A 25,922-nucleotide genomic window follows, 5' to 3' on the forward strand; every position below is an offset into this window, starting at 1 on the left:
CTGTCACCCTTAATGCCCGATCACAAGTTGTATAGTTTTTTAACGGATACTCATCCTCAACACCAATGCCTGAGCATGGTGAACGGTTGTATGAGGTTCAATAATATCCATTCAGTGTTGACAGGACTCTTCTAATGTGACGTTTCCTTGTGGACATCATCGGCCGGTGTGCTGTAAAGAAGGCTTCCCTGAGGAGATTTTGGCTTTATAACTGCAGGAGAGTAATGGAAAGAGATTTTTTTAAAGAATTTATTTTGATCTCTTTCATGAAACTATATGATTAACGTTACCGAATGTTTCATATGTTTAAAGGTCGCCGTGGTGTAATGGACATGGTGTCCGCCTAGCGACCGAGAGGTCACGGGTTCCATCCCCACTGTGGGAGCGTTCTTTAGATCTCCCCCAAAGACACCTTGTACTGGTTCTAGGCCCAGGAAACGGACTCGAGAGCGTTTATATAAGCCTTATGCTTTCGATGCAATTAAGCTAAAATAAATAGGTTTAAACTAAACATGTTTTGTGATATTGTTTCATTTTTATCCTTGTAAAACATATATCTTGAATTCTTATATGTAGTATAGCAATACCTGAAGCACATAAGTTTCCTGAAAGCCTACAATATATTTGGGGGAAGGCTCATGTTATTATCCACATACCAATGAGGTCATGTTGTGGAATGGCTAGAAATACAGATGCATAAAATCATTTAGCTGGATAAAATTGTCCAATTGACAGTGGACGAATTCTAGCGTGACATCCAGGTCTTAAATTTTCAGCGAAATTGGGAATCGCAAGTCTCCTGTCTCATTATGGTGCTGGTAATTTGGTTGTCACCAAGAAAGTCCCTACCATAAGTTAATATTGATGAGTTGCCTTGGCAACGGGCTGAAAATTGTTCAGTAAGAGTCTCATTGAGCCAAGCAAACATGAAAACTTTCTCTCCAATTAGGTACCAATGGCTTTTGGTGTGGAAAACATAGAGGTGCTAATAAGATTTTATGACCTTGGAACTATCAACGTTACAGGAATTTAATCCCATTTCAGGGCTTGAAACTTGTTATGTGGTTGAAATTTTATTCAGTGCCATTTAAGAGTCATTATAAGGGTGTTGAATTTGTTATTAGCTCAATAATTTTTAGCTCGGCTGTTTTCGGAGAAAAACCAGAGCTAGTGTCATGTCCAGCTCGATGTCTGCTGTCCGCCGTAGGCGTCGTGCTAAAACCTTAACATTGGCCATAACTTTTTAAATATTTAAGATAGCAACTTGATATTTGGCATGCATGTGTTACAATCTCATGGAGCTGCACATTTTGAGTGGTAAAATTTAAAGGTGAACATCATCCTTCAAGGTCTAGGGTCGGAAAAACAAAGTCATGGGAAGTAATAAGCTTTAAATGGACATAGTTATCTACCCTTCCCACGTATATATTTTTGTTAAATAAATCAAAGTGGCGCAGTAGGCGGCATTGTGTTTCTGACAACCCCTGCGAAATGTTGTTCTGCAGTTCACGAATAATTCGTGAACAGTTCATGAACTGTTCGTGAACTGAGTTCATGAATTGTTCACGAATAGTTCGTGAACAGAAAATGAGCCACGTCTGTGAAAAGTTCTTGAAATTTTAGTTCATGAACTGTTCATGAACACTAATGGCATGAAGTGTTCATGAAATATTCTTGAAACCTAATGGCATGAAGTGTTCATGAACTATTCTTGAACCCGTGTGGCATGAAGTGTTCATGAACTATTCTTGAACCATTATGGCATGAAATGTTCATGAACTATTCATGAACATCAATGGCATGAAATGTTCTTGAACAGTTCATGAACAACACAATTCTTGAAAAATTCTTCAGGGTTTTGCTGTTCACGAACAGTTCATGAACATTTTCCTTCTATTTTTCAATGGCTCATTTTCTGTTCACGAACTGTAAGTGAATAGTTCATGAACCATAGTTCTTCAAGAGTTCATGAACTGAGGTGGCATGAAGTGTTCATGAACTATTCATGAACAAGAATTTGTCAATTTATGCAAAGGTTATCATAAGTGTAACTAAAGCTCAACAAACAGGTCAGGGTAAGAAGAAACAAGTCTTGTATTAGCACTTAACATATTGATAGTAACATATAACAATAGTTTAAATATAACACTAATAACTGAGATACACGTGGTTTGATAATACTCTTTAAATTTCATAATACAACTTTGCACTATATGTTCATGAATAATTCATGTATTGAAAAGATTATGAATAGTCTCATTTTCAGTTCAAGAATCATTTACTAATCAATGGTTTCCCTGAAATGGTTACACTTACAGTGCCAAAGAACTTGAAATGGAACCAATGGCTGATCAGTTCAGTCGGTAATTCATTAAAGACTTACATTTTCAAATATAACATAAACCATGTGCCTTCCGTTTCAACTTCCTGTGCACACAATATTCTTTCTTTGTAAAAACAGCAATGCAATGTACATTGAGTTCTTGATATCATCTTAAACTGTTCTTGAAATAAGATGTCCTTAAAAGGTTCTTAAACTTGTCTTTTAAGTCTTCCAAGAACAATGACAGATCCTTTTAAGAACATATTGGATTCTTAAAAAGTCCATCATACGTTCAAAAACATTGTGTAGACCTGTTTAAGAACATCAGAAGGAAACATGTTGTTCAAAAAAGTTCTTAAAGTGTTCAAGAATAGTTTAAGAATAATTCAAGAACAGGAAAGGTCCTTAAAAAGTTATTGAAGTGTTCCTGAAGGCAGTTCTTGAACAGTTCTTTTACAAATGTTCTTAAAATTCTCTAGAACAGGTCAAGAACACTAACTTACAGTGGTGAAAGTACTATGCATATTCATACTAACTTCACAGGTTTCACAAATCTACAAGATTTGTATGCTAGACATTTCAATATTACTTTCAAAAATATGTATGAAACATCTAGCACAAAGGAATTCATGAATTATTCATGATGGATCCTTAAAGTCTGTCTCAGAAAAGTCATTAGAAATACTTGTGCATGAAATGTTCATCACTAAGTATTTATGGTTAGATGAAGAACTGTTCATGAACTTTGAAATGTTCAACAATAATTCATAAACAGTTCATGAACATGTCTTAAGAACAGTTCATGTCCAAAAGTTCATGAACCAAGCTAAGGAACTTTTTCAGAACCGTTCATGAACAGTTCTTGATTGGCTTGAAGTGTTCATGAAATCATGAACAACATTTCGCCGGGGAAACACATTGTGGTAAAAGGTCAACGTCTAAATCTCTAAATCTAATATTGAACATAGCCACTTTATATATTTGGCATTCATGTGTATCTCATGGAGCTGCACATTTTGAGTGGTGAATCTACAGTCACGGTAGTGGCTTTTAATTATTTGCTACTAAAAATAGAGATTTGTTTGAGACAATTATTTTCAAGGGAAGTAATTTATATAATTATAAATCTCATATAATATATTTCCTTACCAAGAATTGAATTTCTTTTCACAGTTACTGTACAGATTTATTATTTTGATTATTTATAACTCAAATGAATGATTTGTCAAAATTTTTTTTTAAATGAACTCTGGCTATGATCTCTTTGATAAACCACAGGCCTTGGTTGTCAGTGATGTCTGATCTGGTCATTTTTGACTGTCTACAGACCCCCCCCCCTCCCCCTGGTTGGATTGGACAAAATCCAAGGGAAGTAATAAGCTTTAAAGGGAGATGATTTCTATACCAGCCAAATGATAAATAGAAATTTTATTTCAAAGTGGCGCAGTAGGGGGCATTGTGTTTCTGACGAACACATCTCTTGTTGGATTTCTAGGTCAAAGGTCAAGGTCACTGTGACCTCTAAAAATAAAAATTCTGACAAGCTTTCGCGGCCGAGCGTGGAACCCGTTATGCGGTGCTATTGTTAATTAATCTATCTATTAATATAATATAAACAAAGTTGAAGTTTCAATGAATCATAAAAAATACCCTAAACCTTTTAATTATGCAATAATTTCTGTTTTAGGTCTAATTTTATCTGGCAAATATCTTAAGAGTAAATGAGAAATATAAATTTAATAATAATAATGCACAAAGGAGTGTTGTTTGTTGGTTGTTTATTCAGGGAAGTTAGCAATCATAATGCATGTATCATCGCAAGTTAGAATTTAATGGTCCTCATACATGATCAACAATATCTTGTAATCGCCAAATACTTAATGCAACTATTGGACATGCTAGATTATAAAAAAAATTTCAGATCCTGATAATACTGATCTGTGCAATCATGAAGTGAAATGCCAAAATTCAAGTTAAAACAGTTCTCCTTAGAGGTGCTCATAATTTTGAGAATGGCAGGGAAAGCCTAATGCGGTAAGGTTTTCCAAGAAACGATTGAATTCATGTCATCATTCAAGTTTTATGGCATGTTTGCTTTAACCTTAGCATGACAATAACAACTTTCTTACGGGAGACTTATTATCCCTCACCTCAGGCAGAGGGATATTGTTTTGGCGTTGTTCGTCCGTCTCTTCGTCTGTCCGTCTTTTCTTCCGTTCGTACGGAGCCATATCTTGGAAGTGCTTTGGCAGATTTTATTGAAACTTGGTATGAATATATATATGGATATGAGGATGATGCACGCCAAAAGTCATTGTACACCATCTGTTAATTACGGAGTTATGGCCGTTTGTATCTTGAAAAAAAATTTTTTTTTTAGTGTCTATTATAACACTTTTGTGTACAGAAGCATATTGGTGGGGGATATCAATTCAACGAATTTGCTTGTTTATAGCAGCATTTAAATATAAAATAAAAGAGTGCAATTTTTTATTGATTATTAAAAAGGTTAAAACAGTGACATATCAAATAGTAACAATAATAAATTACAATGAATAAATTGCTTAAATATGAGCCATCAATCACAGTTTTAATTGAATGCGATAAAATAGTTTTGATTTGCAAGTTTACAAAACAATTATGACTCTAATGCAAGCTTGATATAGGCAACATTATATCAAGTGGCATCGCTGTCGCAAAACTCATTTAGAAGTCCTCATATTATCGAATGTTAAACACTTCCCTACGTAGAATTCCTAGGTCATTCTACACTTGCCTCTGGCATCAATGTAGACTAATACGAAATGTAAATACGATTTACTCTCCCCGCAGAATTATACAACCAGAAAATGGCTACTTAGTGAGGCAGCTTGAGTTGTATTGCCACTCGCTTGATTAAATAGTCTCTTCTCTATAATATATTAAAGGGGCGTAAATTACGATTTATTTGCTGGTTTCATAAGAGAAAATGTTATCGGTAGTTTAATTCAAATGGTTTGGGTTTAATTTTCTTGAATAAACGTGCTTTTATTTTTTATTAAAGTATGTATTGCATTAACTCATACTTAATAACAATATTATGGAAGAGAAAGAAATTGAGATGGGATTTTAAATAACCAATTTTAGTTGGTTCTTCAGCAAGAGGCAATCAGCAGTGCCTGCGTGTGTCATTAAGTATTATACTTAAGAATAGCAGTTCCCTGAAATGTGTACTTATATGACTTAACTGGCATATTAGAAAACAAAATGTTAGGCTGTGTCACAAACATGTGACAGATTTGCTGACAGAGGGTTATTTCTGTGACAAACCTGGAAATTCCTGATTACTATGACAGCACATAGTAGCAGGACTTTGATTGACATTCGGGACAAATAGGAAATAAATCTATTACTTATCAGAGAAGACGCAGGACCTTCCTTCCGTCCTTCCTTGAAATTATGGAAATTCAGGGTACCTCTGTCAATGTGAAAATAATTAAATATGGAGCATGAAAGGATCCATAATGAAGCAGTTATTGTATGGTATATTGTTCTGTATATGCCATGTGCCATGTGCATGCCATCTTGATAGGTGTCCTGGATGACAGCTTTTGGCTTTCACTGGCTGTAACTTCAGTGGAAAATTGCAACTTTGTTTTTTTGTTTCTCCTAAAATGATAGCAATGTGGTATACATTATTGATGAGGTTTTTTATTTTTGGCGAAACAATGAATTTTTGTTTGTTTTGTGGCACATAGTTGTGCTGTTCGGAGAAGAAAATTGTGGTAGTAAACATGCTCAGAAGCCTTATGTTCAAATGTCACTTCTGTTTGTTTTTACTGATGCATTTTGAAAGAATGTTAATCAGAAGTGACACTTTTCTTCACCTGCGCTGGCAACCAACTTGATCATTTTCGCAGGCTGGGAAAATATCTGGATCTCTGCACAAGAATATGACTGTTCAGTATTTGCAAACAAGCATTCCACATCAAAAGTGTGCATTCTCCATTGCTCCCTGACAAGGAAAGTTTTGACAGTGATTCTCTTTGTTTGTTTTACGCCCCAAGAAACTTTTGTTACCCACACTGACAGGCCTCTGTACCCGGAAAGATCTTTAATCAGCTGGAACCTGATAAACAAAACTGGTTTTGAAGAGGATGTTATCACAGATTTGTAAAATTGCCTATGCTAAGAAGTTGAGTAGTCATTTAAATGTCAGAATTGGCAAGATGGAGAAAAATATACTTTTTGTGAATTTTTAAAAATTGCTTTCCATTTTGTGCATATACTTTTTTCAGAATATTGTGTTATTTAAGTTCACCGGTTCATAGGAAAACATAACATAACTGCCAGACATACAAAGCATATGTTTGAGAAATGATAGGCGTTATTGCAATTCCTGGTTAATTATATAAATGACAATCTCAGTAGTAATTTGCAAATGATTGGAATTATATAGCTGACCTATTGAGACTAGATGATAATTTGTCAAACACAGAGTGTCATCAAATATAAATATTCAGTCCCTTAGTCCCTCAAGATTTCCCATTGGAGTAGGAAAATGGAAGTTCATTCGGAAATGGTGAACATAAATCTGTCATTGATAGAGTATGGGTTTACTGGAATTATTGCGAGGTGTTAAACTGAAATCGTTTTACTCCAATGGCGTGGAAGATGTGTTAGACTGGTCATATTGCAATAAAATTTATATTATAAAGCATTTGTAAATCAATATATTGGAATCGCATTAAAGCTAATTGAATATTGATATATGCCTTGAATGACAGCCTTTGTTTGTGAATGAAAATCAAAAGGTATTTTATGGGAGAAGTTTGTAATCACATTGAATTAATTTGGTTTCAAGGCTGTACTTTCTATATGTGCCAGGTCATCTTGCATTAAGTGGTATGAGTTTTTCTCAGTACTTTTTTCAACCTTAAGATTATTTGTATTGAGGTAATTTCAGCAAATGAGTGCATTAATATCAGAAATAAAAAAGTGAACATATATGTATATATATAAATGTTGTTTATGATGTTGCATCAATAATTGCTTCATTGTCTACATACTTGTTAATGACCAAACTGTTCTTCCATTTGTATTACATTTTTGAACCATGGGAATTATATGATGGTCTCAGGTAATGTAGTTGATATTTTATTGTCAGAGATTCCAAGATGCAAATACTACCCCAGAGAATACTGAAACACAAAATTAAGCACTGATGTTTCATCAAAAATTCTCTTTAATTGACTGTTGTTGCTGTGTGCCTCATTTAGCAAGTGATCTCCCTTTGTTCTAAAGCAGCCAGTGCAACTTCTTGATTTTACATTTGAGAATTTCAGTGGACATTTGATTGTACAGCAATTTTAAAGGTTTTTTAATGGATGCTTTTAGATTGCCTGTTTAAAAAATATTTATAAGGTTCATGGGAGGGATAAAATTAATTAAAACTCTGATTTGGTTTTTCTTCATTCAATGTGGTACAATATGGTCAAACTATATATCATTTTAAAGGTAAAGACGGATAGAATAACATAAACACATTTTTGACATTCAATTTTTTTTTCTTTATTTATATTTTTGTTTTAAACCAATACATTTGTACACTAATTTACAAAATCTCAATTTAAAGTTAGGAAGGATATGCACTACCGTAAGTTGAATAAATACAAAGCTATATACATATACAAGGTCAAGTTAGCAACATTTCACAGAAAATTATTGTCAGAAATCAACAAATGAGTTATTATTCAACTGCATTTTTTGGATAATTGTCCTAAACAAAATTCTAAAAATAACTAAACTGAACTACTTTTTAAAAATCCAGGTATGGTGGATAATAAGAGTCACCATTCTATTTCAAGGGCTTAACAATTTTGCTATAACCAAATGGAAAATTTTAAACCATCTCAAATTGAAAGAAATTGCAGACAACATATAAAATTGTAAATAAATGTAAAGAAATAGGTTTGGCTGGGTAGAAATCATTGTGATAAAAGGAGATATTGCTCATCAATTACAAGATTTTATAAGTTTTGTGCAGACGACTCTAGAAATCATAGTTTTACATAGAAATACACAGCTAGGTATCATAGTTTTTCCTTTCTTCCTTCCTGAACAACTACTGTCCTTGTACCGTTTGGAATAATGTGTTCCTTTTGGCAAACTGAATCTTTTTATACATTTGTATATCGATTCCTTCTACCCATTTTGAAAGCGTGGCACTCGCTGTGCTCTGTAGAAAAAACGTGCATTACAAATTGGTCAAAATCACATGAAGTAGTAAGAAAACCTGGTATGTGTATACACATACCTGAGAAAACACATCATTATTTTGACAGTTGGTCGCGGCTAGTAAAACAACTGTTAACATTAATCAGGAAGAGATCGCACTTAATAACAGAAATGATCACACAGAGATATAATCACTTACCCCATTTCAAATATTTTCCAGCTGAAAATTTGCCCCCACACGTGTATTTTTAGTGCATTTGTATTGTTTTTCTGGAGCCGAAGTGCATCTCACATAATATCCATCCGACTTTCGTTATTTTACTTTCGTTATTAAAAACTTTGTTTAAAAGAATTATTTTTACATTTAGGTTGTTGAAACAAATTATTATTATATATTATCAATAAAATAGTATACCATGTTCAATATAATACATAATGTTCAAGTCACTAGGTCAAACATCTTAATAACAATGACTCAACACTGTAAAATGGTGTCCAGATGACAACTGAAGAAACCAAGGTCAAAAGTCAAAGTCACAATGACTAATATATTCATATTCACACAATGGCTGCCATTACAACTGACAGCCCATATGCAGGCATGCATGTTTTACAAACAGCCCAATACATTTGGTAAAAATTCAATGAACACACTCTTCTCAGGTGAGCGAACTAGGGCCATCTTGGCCCTCTTGTTTTTCATGGGGTCACTGTTAAGAATTGTATAGTGAGACTTAAACTGAACCAATATGACATGACTTACCATGGCATTTGGTCAATATATAGTTACAATTGCCTTTACAGACTTGGACACCAACTTATTGACAAGCAACGCTGCCTTCATGGAGGGGTTTCATCCGATTCTATAAGAGAATTTAATTTCAGGGCCATTTTAACACTGTCAGATGAAGATAAGAGCATGTTCAATCTGTTTGAATGAGGCATTAGAACATGGCATTAGCGGACACTCGATTTCTTGCCTTCCACCAATCAATACGTGAGGGCAGCTGTATCTATCCAAAGCAATTTGTCACTTTACCTGGAATCTAGAGACTTAACAGTCTTATAAGGGCAGCCATTGATTTTGTACAGGATTTTCTAGATTTTCTCGCTATCTTCTAATGGGCTTCCAGAGACTTGTCTTCTCACCGTTTTTTTCTAGGACAAGAGGCTATTGGTGCTGTGTAGCCTTGGCTCAGAGAAAAAGATTAAAATAATCTAAATGGTTGATTCCATTTTGAATTCACTGTTTGTCATTTTGGCTCAAGCTGATATAAATTCAGGTACGATTGGTATTGTGCAATGTTTCAATTTTTATGTGCCATTCCTGGTTGTCACAGAATATTATTAAATTTAAATATTTGTGCTAGTTCTTTCCCCCCCCCCCCCCCCTGTTAAATTTCTGATCTGCTTATGATTTGAAGTTTTGAATGTTATAAGCCTCTCACTTCGAGATCTTAGGGTATCCCAAATGTAAATCTCCATTGGAAATGTGTTAAAAGTGGAGAAAAAATTACAGCTAGATTAAAATATACTTTATATCTGCATAATAAAAATATGACTTTTTTATTATTTTAATATCTGTGTTGAAAAAGATTTTATGTAGAAAATATGTATCAATAAAAGTCAATTTAACAAAGGTCAAATAAATAACATACAAAACAAGCAGTGATAAAAAAATAATGTATGCAGGTCAATCTATTGTAGACCTTTCAGTCATTAAGGCTTTTTATGCCCCCGGATCGAAAGAGGGGGTATATTGTTTTTGGCCTGTCTGTCATTGTATGTGTGCGTGTGTGTGTGTGTGTGTCACAGTTTTGGGACACAGTGTCCCAAAACTTTAACCAAAACTTTAACCTTCTTCATAACTTTTGCAATATTGAACGTAGCAACTTGATATTTGGCATGCATGTGTATCTCATGGAGCTGCACATTTTGAGTGGTAAAAGGTCAAGGTCAATGTCATCCTTCAATGTCAAAGGTAAAAAAAACAACTTCAAAAACTTAAACCAAAACTTTAACCTTCTTCATAACTTTTGCAATATTGAACGTAGCAACTTGTTATTTGGCATGCATGTGTTTCTCATAGAGTTGCACATTTTGAGTGGTGAAAGGTCAAGGTCATTCTTCAAGGTCAAAGGTCAAAAAAAATAATTCAAAGTGGCGCATTAGGGGGCATTGCGTTTCTGACAAACACATCTCTTGTTCACTCAGAAGCTAAGTGAAAATGGCTATGTGCAACAACCATAAAATCTGAACAGCCTGTGAGTATTTCTCACAAACTGTTCAGGTCTTATGCTGTTCATCAGTATCTTAGAGTTTGAATGGAGCCTTTAAAACTTGAATTGCATTTAATTTGCCAAGCAATAGACTTATCCCGGAAAAGCATGAGTTTAGAAAAACCCACTAACCACCCCGGTACAAACAACGCTGGTATCAACCAATGATAGCTTACTTTAATTCATAACGGTTGATACAGTGTGTGATTTTGAAACGATTATAAATGGGTCAGCTTTATTTGTACCAGCAGATTAGTGGGTTTTTCCAAAAAGTAGTTTTTTCCAGGATACATGTATAACATATGTGTCAAATAAAGTTGCTGAGTGGGCAAGGGTTATAAAGTAGGTGGTACGAACTGACTGTCTGGGCGAACTGACTGTCTGGGCGTACTGACTGTCTGGGCGAACTGACTGGGCGAACTGACTGTCTGGGCGAACTGACTGTATGGGCGAATACAAATGCTTCATAATGATATCATTCAAGAACAATCCCATTAATTATTAACACTACTGGGTATATGGTCAACCTCATGCTGTTTGATATATGTGTCGGTGATTATCAAGAAGATTTGCAATAGATCTGTCAAGTGACTTAAACACAATAGGTTTATTTTGCCTCATACTCATATACCTAGTTTGTACCAGCAGCAACAACCATGGTTGAATAGCAGTTGCCAAAAGGTGACGTCTCTATTTAATCAGATGTTTGTTACCTTACCAAACCAAATGCCGTTGATTGCCTATTGAGGTAAGGTGTGCTGGTGTAGATGATTGTGATAGCCATTCAAAAATGTTTACACCTTGTTAATTCAATGAAGTACTTGTAGGTATTTGGATTGTTTGGTTACGCATTTGGGTTTGTGACTTAACTCTTTCAGTGCTGGAACCGAATTTTGAAGGCCTTTGCAAACAGTTTGGATCCAGATGAGACGCCACAGAACATGGCGTCTCATCAGGATCCAAACTGTTTGCTATTCTGATAGTATTCTTTGATTTTTTTTTAAAGGAAATGCTAATTTTAGAAATTCAGCAGACAACATTTTAGCAGACTACAAATTGCCCAGCATGCAAAGGGTTAATTAACTGGAAGAGAGGTGGTACCTCTGACTGTATGGAAAAGAGAATAGTTCAAGAGATAAAGTGCTTCATCACATAACCTTTATTCATAAATTTCTATTGTCACTTTAGTAGAACAAGACCTCGTTACGAAAGTTACGACTAATTACATGAGGAGTGGTTTATGCATTAACTTTGATAAACAAATACATTAAATAATATTTGTTTTAAAGGGTATTTTGATTTTAAAAAGACATGCAGTTATAACTTCATAGGTTGTTGAAGAACTTAATTATTATGTAAAATTTTCTATTTTCTAAATCAGATTTGTGCGTGTTTGTTACAAACCTTTTAATTAAGATCCTTTATCAACATGTTTTTAATTTACTAAAATGGTGCCTATGAAAAAGCTAATAGTTTAGTACTTTTCCTTCAAGCCTTACCTCAGCCTTGTTATCCAATTTCATTTTTTACGGTCTATTATAGGTTTATATGTCTACCATTAATGGAATAATAATGATAAGAAACGCTTTCTTTTACCTGATTGCTGTTGGTGCTTTAACTCTTTCAGTGCTGGAATCGAATTTTGAAGGCCTTTGCAAACAGTTTGGATCCAGATGAGACGCCACAGAATGTGGTGTCTCATCAGGATCCAAACTTTTTGCTATTCTGATAGTATTCTTTGAAAAAATTAGAAAAACATGCTTATTTCAGAAATTCAGCAGACGACATTTTAGCCGACAACAAATTTCCCAGCATGCAAATGGTTAGAAACACCCTCATAATATGCTTCTTACAAACTATTGGAGCACCTTTTATTGCAGGTTTATTTCATGTCTGTTACTGATTCTCTTGCTAATATAATATCAGAATCTTGCTGAATTGCTTGCATTGTAAGGTTTCAAATTTATCAAAGGATTAATTTTCATTAATGATTTTTTTTATGAGTGATTTGCGTGTGGTTTACCACTGTGTGCTTCTTTTGTGTCCATTTATTATTGTTTGCCGTTCAGGGAGTCCTCTTGAGTATATTTTTTCAGCTGACTTTAGGACACACCTTCTTGAACAATGGCTTTTTGATTTTGTCTCCGTTCTTTTGTACAGGTATGGTAATTATGACTTGGGATAAAAGTGAAAATCATTTGATCTTTGCCGACAACGACTATTTGTGGGCATCATAATACCTGATCAATATGGATGTTAATTGAAACATGGTCCCGCGGAATTTAAGAATCATCAAACTGCTTTGTAAATAACAGTTACAGTTTGATAAGGTTCGTGTGAATGACATCAAATATTCTTTTACGATTATCTAACTGTTTGTGATAGCCCATTACCATTGATCAATGTATTGACAATAAATAGATCAAGATACTTTGTCTCTCCAAGACCGATAGTGTTGTTTGACTCAAGGTATTTTATTGATTCTGCGATTAAAAGGTTATTTTTTATTGATTTGCAAGTTAATGTTTTCATGTAGAGTTTGGGGCAGTATTTCACCAGAAAAAGACGTGGCAAAAATAAATTTAGAGAAAAAAGACCACTGTAAGTATGCTTTAAATGTGTGAAATGGTCGGAAATTAATCATGGAAAGAAAGGCAGTGGTGGTCATGCCATTTTCAATTGGATACCTCCCAGCAGACATGGGTTGATTGCAAGGAGCTTCATATCCAATGACAGGTAATTGCCGATGGTGCCCTTTGTAATATGTCCAATTATATTTTGTGATGACTTTCACAGAGTAGTGGCCATTACTGATGACAGTTCACATCTTTGCATGGCATCATGGGAAATGTCCAAGCTTCTTAGTGTGACCCTGATTTGACCTTGTACACAAGCATCTGGAACTAGCAGATCACTCTCATACAAAGTAAATGTCTTGTAGGTTGTGGGGAGAAACAGGAAATGTTCAATATGTTTTGTGAATGCTTCTTAATTTTGTAAAAAACAACGAAAACAATTACAATAAGTCTGTCATTTGGTTTAAATTTCTAACTCCTACAGTCTCATGAGTTTGAAAGAATACAATCACAAATTGCATGTAGTTTTTAGATAATTATGTTACAATACTGTCAGAAAATAGAGATGCATAATGCCATTTACTTTAATTAATCTAATTCATGAGCTGAAAGACCAAGAATAATTGAAAAATAAATGCCATGAATATAATTCAAATTATTAGCGCTAAAATTGCATTTTAATTTCACACAAATTTCTTGAAATGAGGAAACATTAAATATTAATTTTAACACAATTTTGAGGTGGACATATTTATGCAGTAATGGAGAAAAAAAACAAAAGAGAAGGAAAATGAAAAAAGTACCTTCAAGATTGCTGCTACTTAAGGCAAATTAAGGAACCGTCAGAATCAGGGAGCAGTTTTTGTAAGATATAAATTGCACAAATTGTCTCAAAATGTACAATCAATATCATGCACAATGATCTTCCTTGGACTAAATTCAAATCGATGTATGATTAATACATGTTATCTCTGTTACACAATTGATTAATACTTCTTCTGCACTTAAGAAAAGAAGCCTCCCCACAAATGTTGTGTCCTTTAAACTCAGACATTTAAACATTTATCCATACCACATCCCTAAGGGATGCTGAACCTATTTGCTGGTTGCAAGATGCGCTTCAAGTAACTAAGATTATAGTGCTTTAAGTGGTAAATGATGTTGCCATGAATTTGCATTATAGAAATGTGCTTAGTTTGATTTAAACATGTTTATTTTCCACTAATTTCCGTTGACATTTAGCGGTCTGATGTCAGCAGTGATCATTAAAATCATTCAAACAATTGGACAATGAACATCTTTATGATTCCACAACATATTTGAAATGTCAAAAACCTTTTTCAGAAAATTAGTTTTATGGGTCAGCCCGCACTCAACTCTCAATAATAGGATTGGTTTGTCGGAGGGTTGTCCAGCATGTAGCCAGATTTGCACGCAAGAATGGAATATGTGATTTATTAGTCTGATTTTTTGTATTCCAGTCATCTTTTATAAGAGCATCATCATCAGTCTGGTCTGATGAAAAGCAAGCTTGAGGGGAAAAGGTCTCCTGGATATTTGTATAAATAAATTCTTGCTGATTTTGCAGATTTTTGGTTGCTTTCAATTTAGATTTATATGCACTTTTTCATTATTTTTCAAGTATTTTTTGCTCTGAAGTAGATTGATTAATCATGTAGTAAATGTTGTCCAGAAAATTGCGATCACGTGGGATTGCATAAAACAAGACTGTCTCAGCCAAAATGTTGCATGTCTATAGTTATCCCCTGCGAAGATTTTTAGAACTGTTCTATAACATTTCTAGAATTGTACTGGAACTAATGACTAGAAGTGTTCTGGAATCATCCTTAAAATGCTCTAGAACGATTTAGAACAGTTGTTGAACGTTAAATGAGAATAATTTCTAGAACAATTTGTTCTGAAACAGTTCTGAAGGTTTGTTCTAGAACAATTTTTGAACTATCGTTCTAGAACTATTCCAGAATTTTTCTTGAATAAATTTCCAGAACTGTTATAGAATTGTTCTAGAAATTTTTCTCATTTAACGTTCAACAACTGTTCTAGAACAATTCTTGAACTATCGTTCTAGAACTTTTCCAGAATTTTTCTTGAATAAATTTCCAGAACTGTTATAGAATTGTTCTAGAAAATTTTTCTCATTTAACGTTCAACAACTGTTCCAGAATAATTCTAGAACATTTTCAGTACGATTACAGAACAGTTCTAGCCGGTGTGTTCCAGTACAATTCTAGAAATGTTTAGAACAGTTTCGAAGGGTTGCTTCAAATAAGTCTGGAACAAATGTTCTAAAACAGTTCTGAAAATGTCCGTAAACAGTTCTTTTCAATCTCTTCGGAGGCATCTGATGGGATCAGGCTCTTCTGTGTACAAGCAACTTGTCACGAGGCTCTGTGTAGGTGTTTGAGCACTTTGCTCTGAAATCATTTAGATAACAAATGTAGTCACATCTTAAACTAAACAAGAAGTCTAAATGATCCAGCTGGACAGTATTACAAATATAGACGTCTTTTTATTTAGTCAATATTGAGTGTACTTATTATCAAAGTATTCAAACAAATTATTACACATTTGATCACAACATTAGTATTTTCAAATTGAGAATGCTTCAATACAGCAAACCTTGTAAGTAAACTGGTGATGGATAACACAATTTGACATTCAGCACCAACTTAAATACGAACGCAATATATTCAAGACACTGTTGCAGGTTTTTATGATTTGAACGCATTAAATACTGGATTTTATATATTTCTAAGGGATTAAAATAAAAAGTATTAGACAACCAACATACTACTGAGATTTTGCTTTGCAGCATTGTTCGTCAGGTCAATCTCTTCGGAGGCATTTGATGGGATCATGCTCCTCTTTACAGGCAACTTATCACGAGGCTCTGTTGGTTTTTGATCACTGAACTCTAAAATCATTTATGAAATGTGTTGAAAACCAAACTTGAGCATTGTGTCATGCGATCATGAATACTTTGTTTTAGTCCATCAAATTTCACATTTGGAAATTCTGGCTAGTCTGAGTAGTTACTCATACAAACAATTAGCTAATGTTATCGAACGTTTGTTCATCAGATTTTTTTTTCAAATAAATTCACTCACCCCTGGCTAGTGAGTGAGTGTGAAATTGGATAATTGTGAACAATGTGTTCTCGTTTCATTTTTAACAGGGAAAAAATCATATCTATAGGCAGTGTTGACCAACTGATAAAAAAATACTTAAAATAACACTTATTCAATGGAGGCAAATTGAATTTCTTGAGTCTCATTTAAGTGTCCAACTCACATTCATAAATATTAAAGCCTGTAATTTTGGACTGCCCGCCTGTCACTAAACTGTGAACATGCCTTGAAAATAATACCTACCTTGAGTTTTTTTCCTATCTTAAGTTGCCTCGAAAGCATGCTTAGGCGGTCGCTTTGCTTGCTTTAAGAGAAACCTCGTCATCTGTAATCAACAGTATATACAAATTTTAATATTATTATTATGATAATATATTTATTTACAAGATTATTTTTCGTTATCCGAAAATATGATTGCCCGAACCTGTACTATTTACAACAAATTGTTTAACAATGATCAGGAAGACCCCTTAACTTTAATATTGATTTATTTCAATACTTTGTGTTTTTATCAATACACAGTGTTATAAACAGTAAGTGAAATATACTTGCTCTACGGCGATTGAAATATGGACATTTTTTAGGGGACATTGTTAACCGAGACACCGCCTCGTCAAATAGGTCCGCGTTGAGCGAACTGAAAGATCATTTTGCGGTATTCTCCGGCAGGAATTTATTAACATTAGTGACGAGGCGGGCTTAACGCTTTCAGTCATAAAAAAGTGTTCACCCCATTCAAGAACCTTTTAGATTGGTACCAAAAAGTTTGGCTATCAAACGAATTTACTTACGATGGATTTCACTGATCACCGCATCGTATGTTTGTTTTTGGTAAGTGGCTTTGATGCGATCTCCCTCCTGGTAGTGAGCAACATCTATTTTGGGTGCGACTACATTTTGTGGTTCGATAAAGCTCATAACGCGATTGAACAAGAAAATAACGTCTGCCATTTAAAAAAAGCGCGCTTATATGCACCCGACTGTTTTTCGTTAATGCTGCTCCGCTGACAGTCTACGTAAATAAAGTAAAAAACCAGTCAGCTCTGTTTTGTGAATTTTGGCCAATGAAACTATCTCTTACATTTTGGGTTAGGCTGGGTAGATTTTCAGAGACCCGTATGATGCGATGCTGAAATAAGCTTTGGAATTTAATTTTTCAACTTAAAATTAATCCCTCCTTACTAAATTCATATCTTCATGTTAAGTCAAATGACACATCGAAAGGAAAACCATCTTCACGTATCGGAAAATGGTAAGTACCAGTGCTTGATATGTGATAAAGAATAATCAACCAGACAGAGAGTTCTAACGATGCTGTCCGGTAATCTTGCGCAGTTAAGGTTCATGTAAAGTCCCAAAATGACCCCATATAGATGAAATTTTAAAATATAAAAATGATCAGTTATACCCAAAATAAGTTAATGAAATTTACATATGGTTGCAATAATCACATTTTTATTCCATATATGTACACAATTTAAAAAAACACTCACAAATGGTAGTAATAATGTAATTATTATAAAAAATATTGCAAGGTATGGCAAATTCTCAATTTCATTAAAAAAACACAAATGCACCAAATAAAAACACCAACAGTATACGCAAGTTATATGTAAGGTACTCCGAGCATTGAATTGCGTCAATACAGCCCCACAAAGACACTATGCGTATTTCAAAATGAACATGTCAATGCCATGAGTCGCTATTTATAGATTTTGGAAAAATACTAACTTTCTGCGCGCATAGCATGCGATCAATAAGAGTTATGATCTTATAAAATAAAATTAATGAAAATATATCATTTTCATAATATCTCCATAACAATGACACTTACTTGAAACGCACTATTTGAAAAGAATCTTGATATAATTGACTCTCCTCCCGATTTAATTTCATCGGTCGTCCATCTTGGTCAGAAATGTGTATTGATTCGTATTTGCGAATTTGTTAAATATTGCTTATATTAAATATTTACTTTATAACATAACTTGAAATTACCTCATAAACAAATTATACAAATTTTAGAACAAACGGATCGTGAGTAATTTATCAATGATCGATTTTGAAACTAAATATTTTTCGAATATACTTCCGGCAAATAATGGCTTCCTGAACAAGTAAACATGACAAGACAATAATAAATGCACTTTTTCATCGATGACAAGGTTTTTATAGAAATGTAAGTGTTCAGTTGGTTTAATATGTGCGTGTGCCCAACATTTGTATAATTCATTTTTCCGATCCCACAAATATTATGCCTAGATCGTTAATTGAAATATTGTTATGTCGACTTCCTTGAAACCGGATGTTTTATGCCCCACATGTTTAATTAACGTGTATGGAGTTCGAGATGTGACATAAACATGTTGTAATTTGTTTTAAGGTAGCCAATTAGTTGTCTTTCCGAGTCCTATATATTTCAAATGAACAATCAAAGTGTTTTCCCTTTTGGTAATATAGTTTATTTTTTGTAATTGTGTCATTTTGTGACTATAATGAGTACTGTATTGCGAGAAAATAAGTAATTTTGAAAATGAAGGTTCACTGGTAAGTCCACCATACTTAAAGTAGTTCCCAATTATTGTGTTAACTTTTGACATTTTTTTTATGTTTTTCTTTTCCTTATTTTAGGATTGTTGGTGTGTGTTGTGTGGACTTTTCATTTGTAGTACCTAACATTAAGTGTATACAATATTTTGACCAAAGGAATTTGTTCAATTTAACTCCGTTTGTTATTTTGATAATTTCATGCATGCGCTGTATATTTCTTCAAAAGCAACATTTTGCATCATATCTTTTTTTATTAGCATTTTCTTATATGTTCTACAAGTGTTTACGGGGCTATTGACTTATAAATTGAATTTATTGCCATAATATTTATTGAAGTATTTCTATGTGAAGAATACGCCTTTTTACACTTTACATGAACCTTAAGGGTCAATTGGCTTATTTAAAAACATGTTCTTTTATAAATTGGCAACATAATATCTAAATTAATTATGAAAATTATAAGTTCATGTGCTTATTAACACAAAAATATCTGATTAATTCAGTGTAGAACTGTCCGATTTGATTTCAAAACAAACATGACTCACCTCATTTTAAAACTACCACAGTGTCCGGTAATCTTGCGCACTTTGTATAATGACCTCGTTTAGGCAAAAATGTAGATATATGGTGTCCAATTATTGACAAAAAACATTCCAGAAAAATATTTTTAAAATCAGTTTGCAAAACCATTGAAATTAAATGTGGTTTTCTAGTGCAGTTTTTGTTCACTACAAATAAAAAAAAATATGATTACTAATAATAGTGGACAATTACAACAATGTAATAAAAAAGTACCGGTATGCGAGAAAAAAAATGCATAACAGGTTTGATACACGATCATGCTTCCATAGTGTACAGAAAATATCAAAACTAGGCCATTGCGCATGCGGAGATCATACCAAATTGGTTTGACAGAATGGCGGCAAATGATGACTATGTCGTCTGATGCGATATATTTTCATGGCAAAAAATACCATAACTGATCGGATATTGTGCAATGGAATGCTTAATTACACGTTGGATTTATGAATTCTTAATTTAAAGTATGAAAACGCTAAAGACTGCAGGGAATTTGTGATTCATTTTGAATTTTTCGTAAGAAGGCCAGTGTTTACGATGTATAGGGATGACGCAACCAGTGTTTAAATGTAATGATCGAATTTAATTTTGCATGGAATACGTAACTTTTAAATCCGTTAATTCTTTAAAATGTGAAATTCCATCTTTCATCACTAAAGAAAACCATTTGTCGTCTGCGAGATTCGTTATTACAATTAATAAATGGTCCATTTGCTGAAGGGCGAGTATAAGGCAAATGGACGCATTTTTTTTCTGTTTTATAACTGGTTATCATTTTTTTAAACCACATAAACACCAATGCTTATTTTTTTGAAGATTACACTGCAAGTTAGGCAAGTGATTTCAGTATTTAACAATGCTCAATGTTTACATTGAAAGTATCATTGCACGCAACATCAGGCTGGGTTATAGACCTGTGATGCTCACTAAAATAACTTCTTGAGGCCCGGGAATAGTTTATTGTGAGACTTTAATCTATCGATGACTACAAGTGATGAGACTTGGCAAAACATTAAATAATCTAAAAATTTGTGAAATTAACATTAATAACATGCAAGAGTAAAATGGCATTGGTCACCTTAACACCCATGTATTCTGGAATGCCTGACTGAATAAGGTAAATTACTGAAATTTTAAGAAAAGCATATTTCTAAAACATCATTACAGAAGAAAACACTTTGTTTACATAAAATGAAAAAACAAGTGTTATTTTGTCCGAATTATGTTGCCTTCCAGAAGTAGTTTCACACTTGGTAGTGTGGCTCACACATGTGGTAGAATGGCCGTGGTAACTACTTGGGAGGCAAAACAACTAGGGGAAAGGAAACTACTTGGGAGCAAAACAACCTGATACTGTACAGAATTTAATTTTGTTTGAACATGTTGATTTTTGTAAACCACAATCATTTGCTTGTGAATTAAGTTTCTGTAATTATAAACCTGTTAATGAGTTAAAGAGTTTATATTTGTTTCAAAATATACATTCATATGTCTTTTTTCCAGGTCCACTGAAGCGTGTGAAGAAACTGTATTTTGATGATGAAACACTTCCAGTGCCACGTTCTACGCACTATTGGAGACAGATTTAATGTAGAAAAACTACACAAATATCTGAATAATGTTATGAAAAAGATGGATGAAATCCACCCATTACAGTTACCAGAAGCTCCTGTAGTTAGTTACCTAATTCCAGTTTAGTTCTCTGAGATTCTTGTGATAGTGAATGTTGAGGAACTCTGTGAAGTCCTAGTGTTTTAATTGACACAAGATTACATGCAAATTCAGAAGACACTAAGTATGCAGAATTCCGAACAGATACAGTAAAAAAAAATAATAATGTGTAATTTGGTGACAAATTATAGTCAGTTATATACATGTATATGTATGTGTGTAGCAGAAGATTTTGTAAGGACTTAAAGGAGAAGTACTTTTTGGTATTTCAGGGATAATTTTCTCCAGTTCTCCATAAAAGCTTATGTTTGGATACTCACGTTGTTTCTAGTGAGTACCCACATATTGTTTTTAGGATTAGAAATAAGACAAAGTATCCCAGACCTATCAACAAACACTCCTCCTTAACATAAGTCCTCTGTTTGTGTATGATATACATCTATTGATATGACAGCAATATCTTGCAGACACCACAGCAAGCAAAGTTTCAATGTGAAAATTGTTTTGAAATATAATTTGAAAGAAGTCAAATTATCATTGTCTGAACTAGTTTATTTTAAATATATAGAACAATTGTAGGACAATTGTGGACTTTGGTTCTAGACCTGTTCTATATGTGTTCTTATTCCCCATTAGAATGTTTGTAGAACTTACTGGTTCTTAAAGAGTTCTAAATGTGTTCTAGAACTACAGTTTAGAACATTTTTAGAAATTTCTTGAACTTATTTTGTTCTAGAAATGTTCTAAAAATGTTCTTGTATATTATTGGAACAGTTTCAGAACTAAGCCTTGTTCCACAAATGTCTGGAATTATTCTAGAAAACAGTTCTGGAACAATTCCAGAACATAAGTTCTAGAACGCGAATATGGAACATTCTAGAACTGTTCTTGATGTTCTAGAACAGTTCCAGAACAGTTCCAGAACAGTTCCAATTTCTAGAACAAATCTTCGCAGGGGATGGGATAGTTTGTAAATGATCTATAAAGGCAGAACATTACAAAAATGAATAAACATGCCGAGAGTCTGTCTACTGTTTTATAGTATGGAAAGATTTTACAAGAAATTACACCACTGCAGTGGCATTTTTACCCCAACAAAGCTGACAGTTCACTGACACTAGACAGTGTATATTTTTTTGGAGATAATTAATGAAAAGGAAATATTAAATATGAGTTAAATAATAGTATTTGGGTTATTTGTCACTTTCAGGTACCCCTAAACTGGTTAAAACCCTAGTGCTTTCCATTGACAAACTGGTTTAAACCCCTTATGCTTTGCGTTGATGCAGACTCTATAGTCTTATTCATTTGTGACTATTATGGCTATAACAATTGTGTGGTGCCATATTGTTTGGCAATTAGTCACTTGTCATAAATAAAGGACTTTAGTCTACTGCTCAGGTACAACAGCTGCTGAAGTTTTTCTTTGTTCAGGTCAAGAAACAATTGCTGTCTTTTCTTTAAGAATTAAACATTTTGTTCGAGTTAACATTTATTTTACTGCATTATATTTCCTGAAATTTATCTTCTTGCTTTCTATTGTTTCAGCCTTAATATGCCTTTATGATCATTTATTTCCTGTTTTCAAATGTCAGGTATCTGAGCATAGTTTTCTCAATGCTATAATATTATGTTAGTTTGAACGTATTGAAATCGATATCAAACTATCAATGACCTTTCAGTTATTGAATGACAACGTGTGTGTACTTCAGAAGTTTTATTTACAGGTCATCGCTGAGTCTTCATGAATACATTATGTGCAGACCTCTTCCTGTTACCTTTGAGGCGGAGAATATTCATTTTTAGTCAAGTTACCCGCGTTTTTCCAAAGAAATAATTTTGAGCCAAAAAGACCAGTGCACGGTGGCCAATGAGACCTTAAAGGGAGCTTTTCACGGTTTGGTTAATTGACAAAATTGAAAAAAGTTGTTTCAGATTCGCAAATTTTCGTTTTAGTTAGGATATTTGTGAGGAAACAGTATTACTGAACATTTACCATGGTCTAATATAGCCAATATATGCATTGTTTGACGATTTAAAAACCTAAAAATTATAAAGCGTGCAACGCGAAACGATTGAATAGTTTGGAGAGTTCTGTTGTTGTCGTGAAATTTTGTGAAACTACGAAGATTTCTCATATAATTTATAAAAAACTTCAACCAAGTATGCTTGGCAGAATAGCCAAGCGAGCTAATGCTTTTTTACTCCAGGTTACTCCAGGACTCCGGAGGTCACTGGTTCGAGTCCAGCTGCAGCTACTTTTTTTTTCCTTTTTTAAATTTTATTCTTGATTTTTTACTGGAGCTTTTAAGATGCAATGTTTACATTTATCAATATAAAGCATTTAATTACTTATTTCAAAACATGCCAAAAACTGTGAAAAGGCCCCTTTAATGTGCACTGGTAGAGAATCTACTTTAATACCATGGACAAAATATTGAATGACAACTTTGTCCATGCCATCTAGTACCAGGTCATTGAAAGTGGATGACATTTCAACCAATGGGAATTTGTATAGCATCCCTATAGTTTAGGGAGAACCTTAATGACCAAAGTTGTGTAATGACTTACTGTGTGACTGGCTAAACATGCCTGGTCATTTCACTTGAGAATCATCACTCACTCACTGACATTTGACAACCTGTTCTTTTATTCATGGCCAATGGTTAATGTTATGCCATTTGTTTCATCCAAAATTATTTAAAAAAAAGACATGTTACAACATTCATCATATTCCATTTTAAAAGCAATAATACTTACAGTAAAATTATTATTTGTGGGACACTAATTTACATGGCTTTCATGTTTGGACAGAACCACCTATCTAAGTGTGCAACGAATTATAGTTGGACTAGCTAGATAAAACAGTGTAAGCTGGTTAACTTATCATAATACACAAGGCATTTATTGACATTTAAAAAAATATATAATTGGAAATCCGTTAATTGAAGTACCCATTGAAGGCCTAATTTAAAAAAAAAAAAAAAAAAAAAAATGTCATGCCATGGAATATAAATGGTTAACAGAATTCTGATTTTTTTTCTCCCTATTTTTTTCACAGATTACAGTAAAATTAAGGCTGTTCATGTTTGTTTTTCTGCAGAATTTTTCCTTGAAACAGATCGGTTCACTGACCTTAACGAAAGTGAGTGGTCAGTCCTCAATCCCACAATCCAAGTATTATATCCTATAAAAGGTGATTGTCATGTTATTAACTACAGAGGGTATTAAATACACTACCATTCCATTACTGGAGTGGAGATTACTGACAATTAATCACTTTAGTATTGAACGCTAGACTTGTTCGTCCTTGCAGCCACTGTAATGCTAAAAAAACAGCCATTTGCGTTTTTTCCATGAGCACCATTTTATTCCTTAAAAACTTTCGTCTACAAGATTAGGGCAACACCTAATGACATTAGAATTCTAGGCTTGGACACTTGGTCCTGTTGCCAAGAACTCTGGTCACCACTGAAATATATTGCTATGGTAACAGACCCTAATTAACTATTGAGAGTTGCCTGTGTTTTTCGCAAAATGCTCTTGGAGCCATCTTTGGAAGAACTTTATTGTCATCCACAGAAACATTGTCATGGGGAAGGGGAAAATTAGCGGTTTTATAGCAGTTCCATATTTTGTTATTACTCTTTCAATGGTGTCTTGATTTGATACACATTTCTTTGTATTTCTTTTCGCATGGCCATCTTCTGGCTGTCATTTCACATGATGAATCTTTGGGCATTTTTCATGCTTTGTCATCCACGTTTTCTTCACACAAATGAGTTCATGCCTTAGCATGTCATACCAAGTTTAATCAGAGTGTGTATGATGTGACACAGCCTGTTGTATTTAAACAAGCTCAAAAATAATAAGATGGCTTTCAAATGTGCATTCATTATGAGTTTTCACAATTAAGTTGTAAATTAAAGACAGTTTCTTGATTTGTCATATGCTGAGAAAACTTATTACAAGAAGAACATCAAATAATTTGATCATACTACTGCTTTTATAATTATTACTCCTACACTCCTACCACTATTAATAATACAAACATGATTATATAATTCATGATATATATATTTATTTGTTGAAGGGAAAGTAATAACATAGAAGGTCACATAATTATGATCCCTTTCTTGTGTCATCATTCTAACAGCAATTAAGTGTCTCACCAATTGATTACATGCTCAGGCATTTCCCAAGGATATTGGCCAGGCACAGCAGCAAGGCAGCCCGGAAGGGTCCACTCACTGTTGATTCTAAATGAAAATCTACATTATGTTTGAGCTATTAAAAGACATTTTGTTTACATTTTATTTGTTTTTACTCAATTTATATAATTTAAGTCATATATTATAATATTAAATAAAAAACATATTGACATGATCCAAAAAGCAAGCGCTGCAGCAAAATAGATTTTTAAGTTCAGGCACCGCGGGCCCGCTGTGCTAAAGCTGCCTTGGGAAAAGCCTGCTCTGGTCAGAAACTGTTAATTGTTGCACCTTTTGTTATAGAGACTGACACAGCTTTGATAAGATGTATCTCTGGCTATGTTTGTTTCTCATTGGTTGCTTGTAAA

The 25,922-nt window shown here is 33.7% G+C and overlaps 1 protein-coding gene and 1 long non-coding RNA gene across 5 annotated transcripts in view; one reads left to right on the top strand and one right to left on the bottom strand.

Annotated features, from left to right (window-relative positions):
- The window catches only part of LOC127876261 (neuroglian-like), a 281,922-nt gene that overhangs the window by 99,929 nt on the left and 156,071 nt on the right, over positions 1–25,922 (top strand). The gene's annotated exons all lie outside the window — the stretch shown is intronic.
- On the bottom strand, positions 15,161–17,187 carry LOC127876263 (uncharacterized). Its single transcript, XR_008047757.1, has 4 exons — positions 17,092–17,187; positions 16,787–16,868; positions 16,207–16,329; positions 15,161–15,829 (listed from the first exon to the last, which is right to left on the bottom strand). It is a non-coding gene; the product is annotated as an uncharacterized LOC127876263 (long non-coding RNA).

This window comes from Dreissena polymorpha, chromosome 4 (assembly GCF_020536995.1).
Source record: "Dreissena polymorpha isolate Duluth1 chromosome 4, UMN_Dpol_1.0, whole genome shotgun sequence".
Classification (NCBI taxonomy): domain Eukaryota; kingdom Metazoa; phylum Mollusca; class Bivalvia; order Myida; family Dreissenidae; genus Dreissena; species Dreissena polymorpha.